Below are 14,550 nucleotides of genomic sequence, written 5' to 3'. Positions count from 1 at the left end.
GTCTGCAGGTGAGGGTCCACTGTGAGAGCTTCATCACAAGTCTGGAGGCGACACCGGAGTTAGTTTGAGCCTAGAGCTTAGAGAAAAGGAGGGTCAGTGGTCACTCCCAGTGCTGCTTGCCCCTGACTGTCCCATCATAGACTTGGTGTATGACAATGAACAATTTTTGTCCGTTTTTATAATTCAGGAGCACAAAGTGTTGTGGTAACAGCACCTGTGGCACAAGGAGCTCCATTAGACCTCCTATAATAAATCTGTAGGGAGTAAAATCCAAAGTGGAAAGTAAAGAGATAATATAAAGAGAGAACAGATGAAAAGACAAAACAGTGAAAAAGAGAACACGAGTGGAGGAACAGTGATAAATAGTGCAAGGCCAACTACAGGAGGAAAATGGAAGATCATCTTCAGCGGAGCAACACGAGGGAGGTCTGGAGAGGTCTCAAATCCATGTCAGGGCAGGAGATAAGCAGTAGGAGAGACCCTGAACCTGGAGACAGAGACTGGGCCAACAAGCTAAATCTGTTTTTCAACAGATTTGATAATGGGCCCACCCCCTCCCCCTCCCTCCCCCTCCCCACCCTGAGCACAGACCAGCCTACCCCCAGCTCCTCACCACCACCATCTCCGGGGCCCTCACCCTCCCCCTCACTTCCACAACCACCTCTGGTCCTCTCACCTCCACCCCCCCACCCCCCACCACCTCATTGGCAGCTGACGCTGTCATCTACCTGCTGCAGAGATCCCTGTCTCACCTGGAGGGCAGTGGAAGCACTGTGAGGATCACTTTCTTTGATTTCTCCAGTGCCTTCAACACAATCCTACCTCCACTGCTCAGGGTGAAGATGGAGAGAGCGGGAGTCAGTGACCAGCTGGCTGCATGGGTCACTGACTACCTCACGGACAGACCCCAGTATGTGAGACTGCAGGACAGTGTGTCTGATGTGGTGGTTTGCAGCACAGGGGCCCCCCAGGGAACGGTACTGTCACCTTTCCTCTTCACCCTGTACACATCAGACTTCAGGTACGCTACAGACAGTTGTCACCTCCAGAAGTTCTCTGATGACACTGCCATCGTGGGGTGTGTGTCAGAGGGGAACGACTGTGAATACAGGACGGTCATCACGGACTTTGTCGACTGGTGTGGACGAAACAACCTCCTAGTCAACGCCAGCAAGACGAAAGAGATGGTGGTCGACTTCCACAAGAAACCCTCCATCACTGCACCAGTGAGCATCCAGGGACTTGGCATCGAGAGAGTGAGGACATACAAGTACCTGGGTGTTCACCTTAACAATAAACTGGACTGGACAGACAACACTGACTCTCTCTACAAGAGGGGTCAGAGTCGACTATACCTGCTGAGGAGGCTAGGATCCTTTGGAGTGAGCAGACCACTCCTGAGGACCTTCTTCGAGACTGTGGTGGCATCTGTGGTCTCATATGCAGTGGTGTGTTGGGGAGGGGGGTGCTCTGAGCGGGACAAGAACAGGCTCAACAGACTAATTAAGAGAGCCGGCTCGGTGTGTGGCTGCCCCCTGGACCCCATAGAGGTGGTGGGAGAGAGGAGGACCTTGTCCAAACTGTCCTCCATCTTGGACAACACCTCCCACCCTCTGCATCAGACTGTGGGGGCCTTAAGCAGCTCCTTCAGTCACAGACTGATACACCCCAGGTGTAAGAAGGAGCGCTTCCGCAGGTCCTTCATCCCGACTGCAGTCAGACTGTACAATGCTGCATTATAGTCTGCTGCACCAACCACCACCACCACCTGTGCACTTTACTATAACATAAACTGTACAATAATTCTCACCCCACTTCACTTCACCCTGTTGTTGTTTGTCTCTGTAATTACATTTCTTTGTGTACATAGGTTTTTACCACTGTATATATTATATTATATTCTGTTATTTAATTTTTCTAATTCTATTATATTCTGCTATTTAATTTTTCTAATTCTATTATATTCTGCTATTTAATTTTTCTGTCCCTTTGAGCTGCTGTAACAGCAAAGTTTCCCCACTGAGGGATCAATAAATAAATATCTATCTATCTATCTATAGTTCCTCCTACAGGACACAAGGGGGCGCTGTGTCTTCAAAAATGCAAAACACGTGAAGCCAAACTTGTACCTGCTCCGTGGGATGAACTCGGCTGAGGGTCCGCGGTAGAGCGGGTCGTCCCCCCCCCCCTCATGTAAAAGCGCTTTGAGTAGTTGAAGTAACTAGAAAGGCGCGAGACAAATACAGACCATTTACCATTTAACTCCCTGAAATAAATGTGTTCCATTTTGCTGTGGATGATTAACACCCGTAGTTTCTACATCGACTGAGCTGCTGCTAAACTTTCCTGCTGCTAAACTTTCCTGCTGCGACGGTGCTCGTGTTGAGGAAATGACGTCAGGAGCAGGTGACGTTGAACCTGAGCGGATCGTTGGAGTGTTTTTCTGCTCGAAAAAGATGTTTGGAGGACGAAAGGAAAGGTGGAGAAGGACTCGAGGAAAACACCACGAAGACGCGGAGCTGGCTTTGGTTAATGAGGTCAGTCTGAGGCTGAGTGGCCGCACGGACAGACACATACACAACACACAGCTAGCTATTTAGCTAACGCTAGCTAACCATGCTAACAGCTGCCACATTTTACTGCTTTCTGAGGCGGATAAACAAATCAGCCAGCGGCCAAGTTCACCAGACTGATGACTAAATGTAGCTTATTATGAGAAGGAACGTGTTTTATTTTCACACCGTTACTATCAGAGGAAATCAGCACCGCCTATTGATTAGCTTCGCTACAGTGACAGACAATCAACATGAGGAAAGAAAAGCCAGCAACAGACACTAAACACTAAACTCACTATGATTTCAAGTTTGTAACTCGGTGGATGATGTTCATTTAAATAACCAAGCTGCTTGCGGTTAAATAGCAGCAGTGTTTCTAGTTTTGGCTACAACTGTCCAGTCTGGCTGTTATAAGATAAGATATTCCTTTATTTATCCCACAATGGGGAAATTTCAAGTCAGCAGCAGTTCTGATTCACACATACAAGATACAGTTCACACATACAAAGAAAGGGAATAAAAACTATAAAATATATATGTTTACATGTACAGTATATACAAACAATAATGTATGGTGAAAGAATGATAGAATGAGGTGAGATGGAAAGGCTATTGCACATGGGGAAAATATAAAATATATAAATATATATGAAATATTGCACTTGTTCCTTTTTCTTGGTCTTTGGTTTACTGGGAGCAGATTTGGTTGTAAAGTCTGATGGCAGCAGGGAGGAAGGACCTGCGATGCCTTTCTTTGGAGCATCGTGGGTGACGAAGCCTGTCACTGATGGAGCTTTCCAGGGCTCTTACAGTCTCATGTAGGGGGTGGGAGACATTGTCCATGATTGATGACAGCTTCGCTACCATCCTCCTGTCACCCACCACCTCCACAGGATCGAGGCTGCAGCCTGGTCAGGAAGGTCCACCAGCATCTCTACTTCCTCGGGAAGCTGCGGCGCACCGGACTGGGGAGCTCAGTCCTGAGGAGCTTCTACCAACGTGAGGTGGAGAGCATCCTCTGCACCAGCATCCCTGTGTGGCACGACAGGGAGGCTCTGCAGAGAGTGGTGAAGGCTGCACAGAGTTTGTCCAAATCCTCCTCACTTTTTATTCATCGGCATCCTGCAGTTCTCCACTGTCCAGCGCTTGTATAAAATGTAATTGCTGTACGATTTTCTCCCCCTTGCAGATGCACGGACTGAAGCGACAACACGTTTGAAGAAGAGGAGCGTTCTGCAGCCACTGAGGGAACATGTGCTCTGTGCTGAAGCTCTCAGGTAGGAGATTTGTTCTCAGTGTTACCAGCAGCTCTGTTAAATGCAGATGGAACATTGAAAACACGCAGGATATTTTCAACGTATTGATTTCTTGCTTAAGAAAAAGACTTAGTGGCTCAAATGGTTGTGTAGTTTATTTCCTGAGTGCGGTTGCTGCCTGGACCCTCTCCCCATCAGCTGTGTTGTGTGTTTTAAAGCTGAAAAGCCGTCAGTGGAGCAGCGCCATGGTTCACGCCTTGGAGAGCAGCAGCAGCAGCAGCAGCAGCCCCCGGTTGGATGTCCATAGTACCCCGACACCTCCAGCACATTCCCATGAGAGTGGATGAGGAGAGCACCGTGTCCTCCAGCTGGAGTTTCAATGTGAAACTGATGACGTGCAGAACAAGGTGGGGCCCACAGGGAGCTATTTTAGCATCTTGTTCATTGTTTATTTCTACTAATACTGACTTGATATATATATAGTTAGTTATTGTTGGAGCTCGTTTGTGATCCCATTACCTGATTAAGATCAATTACTTTGTTATTTAAGCGTTTAAGCGTTTCCAAACCATCCTCCTCATCAGCTGTTTTCTTGCTGAGCTGTTCCTCAGGCTGGAGCTTGTACTTGTTCTTTTAAACCTGTTTCTTGTTCTCACTGCTCAGTCCTGACAAGAAACAGTCAACAGTCAGGATTTAATCTCTTCACCTCAGACTTTTAGCCTGAACTACATGCCTGTCCCAGCTTAAGTCTTTTACCAGGGGAGGTGGTAACATGCATAGTCTGATCACTCTAACTCCTCAGGTAGTTTGCTCTGGTTACGTGACATTTTAAAAGTCAGCTGATGATTGAAAAGCTGCTCTTGTGAAAACTCCTGTTCTTCATCTGGTTGTGGGTTCAATATCTCATCTGTTGTGGATTGTTGAATGCTGTCGCCTGTGGGATGGATTCTGTCTCCATCATCAGTAAGAAGAGCAGATTTGCTTCTGGTAGCAGATGATAAGAGGCACATTAGAACATGCACAATACTAATGTACAATACTAATACAATACTCTAATACTTTGATCTACCTGCGGGTTTCAGGTCTTAAATGTTGCTTCTTATCATCCGCTATCAAAAGCAAATGATGATGGAGACAGAATCCATCCCACAGGCGACGGCTTTCAACAATTCACTAACAGATGAAATATTGAACCCACAACCAGATGAAGACCAGGAGTTTTCACAACTGATGGCTAGAAGTCTGAGGTGAAGAGATGAAATCCTGACTGTTTCTTTCCACACGTTTCTTGTCAGGACTGAGCGGTGAGAACAAGTACCAAGAAGTGAGGAACAGCTCAGGAGCACAGTCACATGACTTCACCTGTAGCTCAGTGAGATCAGGTGCTGACTCAGCACCCTAAGGAGAAAGGTCTGAACCCCGGCTGGGACATCGTCCCTCCTTTCCCGCCAGTACGTGTTGGGAAAGAAGCACAATTGTTATGGCGCTTTTCTATTACACAGTTTTAGCTCGACTAGGTTTGGTTGGTTTTCCATTACAGTAGCGTACCACCTCAAAGTGGGCGGGGTCGTCATAGCAAGGCGCCTCCGGCCACCAACTCCGGTGGTGTAATTTGTATGCAGCACAAACACAACTAAGGACATTGAGCGTTTGGTTTGCGTGTAGCCGTTTACCTCGTTCCCAGAAATAATAAAAACGCCCGGTCTGTTTCCAGCGTTTTAAAAATGGCGGGTTTGATTCTTGTGAACGAGTCGCTCTCATGACTCATCCAGTGGCGTCACTCACTGGCTGTTGACGTCACATTTTGGGCTCGACTCAGCTCGCTTGGAACCGAGTAGGTCCTAAAATAGTACCTGGTACCAGATACTGTCTAGTGGAAAAGTGCCATTCGTAATTAGTGTGAATGCTGCAACACAGCTAACTCTTGTTGTCCGATTTATTTATTCTTCTTCCTCGCAGGTGTCGCAGCACAAATCTCCATGAAAAGAGCTGCATGTGAGCAGAGTGACAGCAGATGAGCAGCAGCTCATTAGTGACGTTTGAGCCACCAGACCAGCAGCAGCAGCAGCATTTACACTGCAATTTCTTCAGGAATTGCAATTTCTCTAGTTAATTAGTAGAGTTTGACTGTAGTGATGTGCAGAACAAAGTGCTGCGTACAGGTGAGCTATTTTTCAGTCTTTGTACGAGTTGATATATTTATAATATATAAATTAAAAATATAAAGTATTGTTGGAGCTAACTTGTGATTCCATGACCTGATTAACATCTTTCACCTCTAAAGTGTTGTGCCCTCTTTTTTTTCAGCTGGTTTTCCCAAATGAAGATGTCAAATACAACCTGAGCACTTCTTCTAGTGCGACAGGGCTTGTGGTGCGGTGGGATAAGTCGCTGCCATACAAGGCACTGAAGAATCAGAGGTGCCAGGTTCGATCCCCGCTGTCGGCATGAGTGCCTGTCGCGTACGAGAAGGGACTTGCGAGGGCAAGACTGGGGGGGGCGGTCTATCTCCCCGGCGTTTCCAAAGGCTCAAGTAAAAGGTTATGCAGCTTTTTTATTTGAAAACCCCAAAAAAACACTTAGAAAAATTTTTAGGCGGGGATTTCCCTCATTTTTAGGGAGTTCATTTAAAGAGGGTAAAAATTTAAAAAAGTATTTTCTATTGTAAGAGAGAAGAAAAAAAATATACTAAGTGTTTTTTGCCTCTAAATCCAGAGTAAAATTGCTAAGTATTTTCTTCCAAAGTGGCAGCTATTGTGCACTTGATTTAGAGGGGGAAAAAAGAGGGTTAATTTGAAGAGGAGAAAATATTACTAAGTAAATACTTAGTAAAAATTTTACCAAGTATTTTCTATTGTAATAGCGAGAAGGAAAAAATATACACCAAGTGTTTTTTGACCCTAAAGTAGTACAAAAATGCAGGGAAAAAATATTTTGGCTAAATATTTCCTATTGTGGCAGAGGGGGAATAAAAAAATTATTACGAAGTGTTTTTTGCCTCTAAATCCAGTACAAAAATCACTGAAAAAAATTTCTACCTGCTTACAGTCCTAAAGTGAGGTTTTTTTTTTTTAGGGTTCACAAATGATCAATTTCACATTAAACTGAATCCATGACCAGTAAAACACAGGATTCTGCTCCAAAATTGGGTCAGTGTGAATGAGGAGGTCATGTAAAAGGCACTACACAAATACTGACCAGAGGTGGATTCACAGCAGTGCAGTTAAGCTGATGCAAAATCACTCACAATATCAAAGACATAGGAAACAATATGTAGACAAAACCTCTTTTTATTTAAGAAAAGTGAAGGTGCTGCTTGGCTCACTGGACATCCAGCAGGAACATGGAGGCAGATCCTGAGAGACAGAAGAAGACAATGATTAAGACCAATACAAACATGTCAGAGGAGCTGCTGCTCTACTTTTACCTCAAATCAGTTTGTCTATTAACTCTTTCCATAAAGAGCAGCAGCATAAAAGTAACAAAACACAACTTGCACTTCATTTTATGTCTTTATGTAGAAATCAGTGCTAAACTGAGGCTCTCATACAAACAGTTCTGTTTGGATCCACAGCTGATTCAGGTTCTCCTGCTGCATCCTGGGAAAACACAAAAACAGCACAAGTTTTATCAAAGAGTGACCAGACAGAAGGTTAAACTTGTGATCTGTTCATTTGGAAATTGTTCTTCATTTTAAATAAAGTTTGACGTGACAACATCCTGTGTTCATATTTACTGACTCCTCATCTCTTCCCAGCAGACACCTGGATACTTTTAGATTCTTCCTTTACAAACAAGCACCAAGAGAGAGAATTATCTACTGCAAGAATTCACAAATCTTCAATGTTTATTGGCTCCAATTCCAACATTTAGTGACATTAACATTATAGAACTGTTTTCTACCTGGAAATCATCATTAGAAAAGTGGAACAAGTAGTTCAGGAAGAAATCAGTTTGAAAGTTTGATTGGTTTGCTTTGTGATGAGAAAATAAAAGCTCACATTTCCTGTCTAAACACATTCATCTGATATTCTAGGTAAAGTTGAGTTTTTACCACAAGCTGTTCCTGTCGCAGGTTCTTCAGCCCAGACTCAGGACACACCACCTGCAACGGAAGAGAGTTACAATAAAACTACAGCTCTTTACCCAAGTAAAAAGGAACTAAATGACATTATAGATGAAGTTCACCTGCAAACAGACTAAATGTGACAATTAAGTTTGTGATTTCTCACTTCAAAGCTGCTGGTTGTGGTTCCCCTGATCTCAGCCACAATAAACCACTGATTTATTAATATAAACAGGCTACATGCTAATGCTACATGCTAACACTAGCCAGCATGTTAGCCACTGATTAGCCACAAGGTGAAACTGATCAGTGATTATTGACCCTGCAGTCCAGTCATTAGCAGCAAACTCACTGCAGACACTCTTACTAATTAAACAGGACTTTAAATTAACGTGACACTGAGTCTGAGCTTTAACTCTCCTGCTGCTGCAGAGTGTCTGTGTTCACTGGTCTTCTTTCTCCCTCTGAAGCAGCTGCAGGATCCATGAGGAACTTCTGGAGGTTCTAGTGCAAACACAGAGAACATCAGAACCATCAGCCACAATGAAACCACCAACATACCCAAAAATCACAGAGAAACTGTTGTGCCCTTATTAGCATATATATATATTAGCATATATCCTCCTCAAGCAGCAGTAAAATGTAGCAGTAACATGCTAGCTAGCATTAGCTAATTAGCTAACAACTGACCACTGATTTGTTTGTGATTGTTCGGTCATTCAGCCTCAGACTGACCTCATTAACCAAAGCCAACTCCTCATCTCCATGCTGTTTTCCTCCTCTGGTCCTCCAAAGACTTTATGAAGCAGAAGCAAAGTGTCTGATTCTTTGTAGCTGAAAGAGAAGAGCCGAATGGCGTCGGGAGAGCCACATCTTCAGACTTTTATTGTGATGGGCCACCATGCGGCCAATCACATGCGAGAACAGAGTAGGATCATACCATTATGTGAAAGTAGGAAGGGAGACAGGAAGTGAGGTGGTACAGTCCAGGTACAGAGCCACAGAGAGACGGATTTAAATACATAGCACTTGACTTTGAGTTCAAGAAATGAGCGAAAACCGTAAAAGAAGCAGCATCAGCATCAGAGAGGGAAGCTTGAAATAGTCTGTACCTCCACACAGCTCGTCCCATTTAACTCACCCGTCGCGGTGCTCTTTAGCCTGCTAACATCATCCCGTCGTACTGCATTCGCGTGTGGTGCTTGAATTACTGCATCAATGCGGCGTGGCATGGAGGCCATCAGTCTGTGGCACTGCTGAGGTGTTATGGAAGCCCAGGTTGCTTTGAGAGCGGTCTTCAGCTCGTCTGCATTGTTGGGTCTGGGGTCTCTATTCTCTCACCCCATAGATTCTCTCTTCACCTCTTGCTGTATTTGCCGGTGAAACAGAGTGACTTTGACCCCGGCGGTCGGAGCCACTTGTCCCTGCACAGCTGGGTGCTGCAGTTCTCCTGCAGGGGGGAGCAGATTTGTGGTGTTGGAGTTTACTGGCACAAAGGGGGCAGCAGACGAGGACTCTCTCTTCATGAAAACTCAGAAACAGTTACACAAGCACCCCCACTTTACTGAAACTAATTAAACATTTGAAATGAGATCACATTTGCCAGCTAGCCTACTGAACGCCCACTATTCTACATCTTTTCAGCTATGGGCTATTCAGACTTGATGTCAGGTATACAGCTACAGCCCACTACTTTTCTATTTCATTAAACCCGTTGCAGTGACAAGACATTCATTCATTCATTCCTGCAACCAGACGTGTCAAACAAGACAACAACATGAGTTCATGCTTATTTTCTATTTCATTGTGTCAGCTTGAAACCATACAGCCATGTAGTGTAGTGAACAGGAATGAGGATGGAGAATCAAAGCCCAAACAGTCCATGAACCAAGAAATGACACGTCTCCAGTGCACTTCATCTTATTGACCACTAGATGTCCTACTGGAGCGCGGTGTCATTGAAGCCTCGAGTAATTAACCATTTTTCAATTTAGTGTCGAACTTCAACAAAGCCTCGATCAGCCATCACTATGTCCTCTGTACCTGGACTGTACCACCTCACTTCCTGTCTTCAGAGCGTCTCCCCTACTACATAATGGTATGATCCTAATGTGTCCTCCCACGTGATTTGCCGCATGGTGTGTCCATCACTATAAAAGTCTGAAGGTTTGACTCACCCGGCGCCAGTCGGCTCTTCTCCTTCTGCTGCAAACACCCGGACGCTTTGCTTGGGCTCGTTTTGTGCTTCATGCAGTCCTTCGGAGTTCCAGAGGAAGAAAACATCACGGAGTTGGTTTTGGTATGCAAACAAATGGGTGTTCAGTAGCTAGCTAATTAGCTAACCATGCTAAGGTGCACAGCTGATACATTTTTCTATATTGGTGGTTTCATTGTGGCCGATGAACCTGTTTGAGAACCAAAGTACCAGATTACTGTTGTAATAAACACTGATGGTTCTAATGTTCTGTGTTTGCACTAGAACATCTAGAAGTTCCTCATCAGGCCTCTCAGCTGTTTTCTGTAACTCAGCAGCTGCAGGAGAGTTAAAGCTCAGGCTCAGTGTCCCGTTCATTATAGTCCTGTTTAATTGGTGAGCATCTGCAGTGAGTTTGCTGCTAATGACTGGACTGCAGGGTCAATAATCACTGATCAGTTTCACCTTGTGGCTAATCAGTGGCTAACATGCTGGCTAGTGTTAGCATGTAGCATTAGCATGTGGCCTGTTTGGAAAGGATTAAATTAGTTTAAAGACCAAAAGCTAAGCATCAAATTGGTGGTTTATTGTGGCTGAGATCAGGTGCAGCTTCATCACATTTCGTCTGTGTTTGCAGGTGAACTTCATCTATAATGTCTTATTTCCTTTTTACTTTGGTAAAGAGCTGTAGTTTTATTGTGAAAATCTCTTCCGTTGCAGGTGGTGTGTCCTGAGTCTGGGCTGAAGAACCTGTGACAGGAACAGCTTGTGGTAAAAACGCTCAACTTTACCTAGAACGTCACATAAATGTGTTTAGACAGGAAATGTGAGCTTTGCTAGTTTGTAAAGGGAGAATCTAAAAGTTTCCAGGTGTCTGGTGGGAAGAGATGAGGAATCAGTAAATATGAACACAGGATGTTGTAACGTTAAACTTTATTTGATCAAAGAGTGACCATTTTAAAGTAATGCTGTTTGTGTCTTCCAGGATGCAGCAGGAGAACCTGAATCAGCCGTGGATCCAAACAGAAGGTCCTGTGGAAAAGTAGCAGACTGTAGTAAGTATTAATGCATTCAACATGACTCCTCTGCAGCATCTTCATGTATCAGCAAAAGAGAACTTATATTTTTTTTTTTGTGTGTTCCCAGGATGCACCAGGAGAACCTGAATCAACCGTGGATCCAAACAGCACTGATTTCTAAATAAAGACATGTAAAATGAAGTGCAAGTTGTTGTGTTTACTTTTATGCTGCTGCAAGTTACTAGTTGTCAGAAACTACTTTGAGGTAAAAGTAGACCAGCAGCTCCTCTTCAGTCTTCCTCTGACAGGATCTGCCTCCATGTTCCTGCTGGATGTCCAGTGAGCCAAGCAGCACCTTCACTGTGTCTTGTATTTTAAATAAAAGGTTTTGACTAAATCTTGTTTCCTATGTCTTTTCTATTGGGAGTGGTTTTTTTTTTTTTTTTTTTTTTGCCTTGGTTTAACTACACTGAAAAGGCAAAGCTGTGGATCCACCTATGGTCAGCATTTGTATAGCACCTTTCCATGACCTCCTGCCTGAGGAATGACCCACAGCTGGCCCCATTTTATTTTGGAGCAGAATCCTGAATCAATCCAGAATATTTTACTGGTCCTGGATTGCATGTAATTTGAAAGTGCTAATTTTTGAACCCAGCAATGGTGAGTCTAAGGGTAAATAAAATGCCAATTTGGAAGCAGGTAGAAAAATACCTGGTTGGAGCCTGAAAGTATTTTTTTTTCTTATAAATGTAAAAAGTGCATAATGAGCAAAATGGCTGCTTTTTTTTTTTTAATGTGCTTTTTCAATAAAATGAGCTGCATACCTGACTTCACCTTGGGGAAATAAATCAGCCCTCGCAAAACACCTTCTTTTGCACTCTTGCCACACACCGGGATTGAACCCAGCACCTCTGATCTTCAGTGCCTCTTCTGACTGCGACTTAACCCACTGCGCCACAGACACCTGTCGCACTAGAAGATCACGGGGCGATTTTGTCATCTTCGTTTGGGAAAACCATCTCAAAAAAAGCACAACATTTTAAAAGTGAAAGATGCTAATCGCATCATGGAATCACAAACTAGCTCCAACAAGAATTTATATTTCTAATTTCTAGATTATAAACCTACCTGAGAGCTTCAGCACAGAGCACACGTTCCCTCAGTGGCTGCAGAACGCTCCTCTTCTTCAAACGTGCTGTCGCTTCAGTCCGCACATCTGCAAGAGGGAGAAAATGGTACAACAATTACACTTCATACAAGTGGTGTTTACAGTCAGCAGCAGCGCTGGAAAGTGGAGAACTGCAGGATGCCGATGAATAAAAAGTGAGGAGGATTTGGACGAACCTGAAGACTCTTCCTCTGCTCCTCAGCAGTGAACACCAGCTCACCTGAAGCATGAAAGGAAAAAGAATCAATCAATAAGTGATCAGAAGTTACAGCTGTATCACCTTCATGTTGAACAAGGCTGCACACATCTGATGTATGAAATAAAACAGTGGATATTTGCACTGATGACTTTTCTCTCATTCTCTTTACATTTACATTGCTGAGATACATTTTGAAACTTGCTGTTAAACTTCAGTAACTAAATATTTGGACATTAATGGTGATCACTGACATTTGAATGCAATGTGCTTAAGGAAGCACTGAGTGATCTATTTCTGATCCTAAAGGTGATCATCATCAGAAATCTGCCTACAATTACAGAAATAATAATAATTCTCTGACGACTCAGCCATCGTCGGTCTCATCAACAACAGAGACGAGGGGGAGTACAGAGAGCTGAACAAAAACTTTGTGGACTGGTGCCAGCAGAACTGCCTCCGGATTAATGCCGGAAAAACCAAAGAGCTGGTAGTGGACTTTCGTCGGCACAAAGACCCTCCCTCTCCGGTGAACATCCAGGGAACGGACATAGAGATTGTGGACTCTTACAAGTACCTGGGTGTTCACCTCAACAAGAAGCTGGACTGGACTGTTAATACTCAGGCACTCTTCAAGAAAGGCCAAAGCAGACTCCACCTGCTGCGTAGACTGAGGTCTTTCGGAGTGGCGGAGGGCCTCCTGAGGACTTTCTATGACTCTGTGGTGGCATCAGCCATCTTCTACGGTGTGGTCTGCTGGAGCAGCAGCATCACGGCAGCAGAAAAGAAGAGACTGAACAAACTGGTGGACAAAGCCAGCTCTGTCCTGGGCTGCAGCCTCGATCCTGTGGAGGTGGTGGGTGACAGGAGGATGGTAGCAAAGCTGTCATCAATCATGGACAATGTCTCCCACCCCCTACATGAGACTGTAAGAGCCCTGGAAAGCTCCATCAGTGACAGGCTTCGTCACCCACGATGCTCCAAAGAAAGGCATCGCAGGTCCTTCCTCCCTGCTGCCATCCGACTTTACAACCAAATCTGCTCCCAGTAAACCAAAGACCAAGAAAAAGGAACAAGTGCAATATTTCATATATATTTATATATTTTATATTTTCCCCATGTGCAATAGCCTTTCCATCTCACCTCATTCTATCATTCTTTCACCATACATTATTGTTTGTATATACTGTACATGTAAACATATATATATTTTATATTTTTTATTCCCTTTCTTTGTATGTGTGAACTGTATCTTGTATGTGTGAATCAGAACTGCTGCTGACTTGAAATTTCCCCATTGTGGGATAAATAAAGGAATATCTTATCTTATAACAGCCAGACTGGACAGTTGTAGCCAAAACTAGAAACACTGCTGCTATTTAACCGCAAGCAGCTTGGTTATTTAAATGAACATCATCCACCGAGTTACAAACTTGAAATCATAGTGAGTTTAGTGTTTAGTGTCTGTTGCCTGCTTTTCTTTCCTCATGTTGATTGTCTGTCACTGTAGCGAAGCTAATCAATAGGCGGTGCTGATTTCCTCTGATAGTAACGGTGTGAAAATAAAACACGTTCCTTCTCATAATAAGCTACATTTAGTCATCAGTCTGGTGAACTTGGCCGCTGGCTGATTTGTTTATCCGCCTCAGAAAGCAGTAAAATGTGGCAGCTGTTAGCATGGTTAGCTAGCGTTAGCTAAATAGCTAGCTGTGTGTTGTGTATGTGTCTGTCCGTGCGGCCACTCAGCCTCAGACTGACCTCATTAACCAAAGCCAGCTCCGCGTCTTCGTGGTGTTTTCCTCGAGTCCTTCTCCACCTTTCCTTTCGTCCTCCAAACATCTTTTTCGAGCAGAAAAACACTCCAACGATCCGCTCAGGTTCAACGTCACCTGCTCCTGACGTCATTTCCTCAACACGAGCACCGTCGCAGCAGGAAAGTTTAGCAGCAGGAAAGTTTAGCAGCAGCTCAGTCGATGTAGAAACTACGGGTGTTAATCATCCACAGCAAAATGGAACACATTTATTTCAGGGAGTTAAATGGTAAATGGTCTGTATTTGTCTCGCGCCTTTCTAGTTACTTCAACTACTCAAAGCGC

At 44.1% G+C, this 14,550-nt stretch overlaps 4 long non-coding RNA genes across 5 annotated transcripts; 2 read left to right on the top strand and 2 right to left on the bottom strand.

Annotated features, from left to right (window-relative positions):
* Positions 1–2,403: 2,403 nt before the first annotated feature.
* On the top strand, positions 2,404–4,117 carry LOC139223901 (uncharacterized). Its single transcript, XR_011586053.1, has 3 exons — positions 2,404–2,537; positions 3,745–3,832; positions 4,030–4,117. It is a non-coding gene; the product is annotated as an uncharacterized lncRNA (long non-coding RNA).
* A 2,968-nt stretch (positions 4,118–7,085) lies between these two features.
* On the bottom strand, positions 7,086–7,920 carry LOC139223852 (uncharacterized). The gene is made up of 3 exons (XR_011586038.1): positions 7,866–7,920; positions 7,362–7,410; positions 7,086–7,167 (listed from the first exon to the last, which is right to left on the bottom strand). It is a non-coding gene; the product is annotated as an uncharacterized lncRNA (long non-coding RNA).
* A 2,867-nt stretch (positions 7,921–10,787) lies between these two features.
* On the top strand, positions 10,788–11,282 carry LOC139223451 (uncharacterized). Its single transcript, XR_011585998.1, has 3 exons — positions 10,788–10,842; positions 11,057–11,126; positions 11,218–11,282. It is a non-coding gene; the product is annotated as an uncharacterized lncRNA (long non-coding RNA).
* On the bottom strand, positions 11,039–14,348 carry LOC139223450 (uncharacterized). 2 transcript variants are annotated; one of them, XR_011585996.1, is made up of 5 exons: positions 14,213–14,348; positions 12,435–12,478; positions 12,219–12,306; positions 11,915–12,109; positions 11,039–11,103 (listed from the first exon to the last, which is right to left on the bottom strand). It is a non-coding gene; the product is annotated as an uncharacterized lncRNA (long non-coding RNA). The 2 variants fall into 2 exon arrangements; XR_011585997.1 differs by having other exon boundaries at positions 11,915–12,062.
* Positions 14,349–14,550: the final 202 nt, after the last annotated feature.

The sequence above is a fragment of the Pempheris klunzingeri genome, chromosome 24 (assembly GCF_042242105.1).
Source record: "Pempheris klunzingeri isolate RE-2024b chromosome 24, fPemKlu1.hap1, whole genome shotgun sequence".
Classification (NCBI taxonomy): domain Eukaryota; kingdom Metazoa; phylum Chordata; class Actinopteri; order Acropomatiformes; family Pempheridae; genus Pempheris; species Pempheris klunzingeri.
This window is presented reverse-complemented; position numbering and strand designations above follow the sequence as displayed.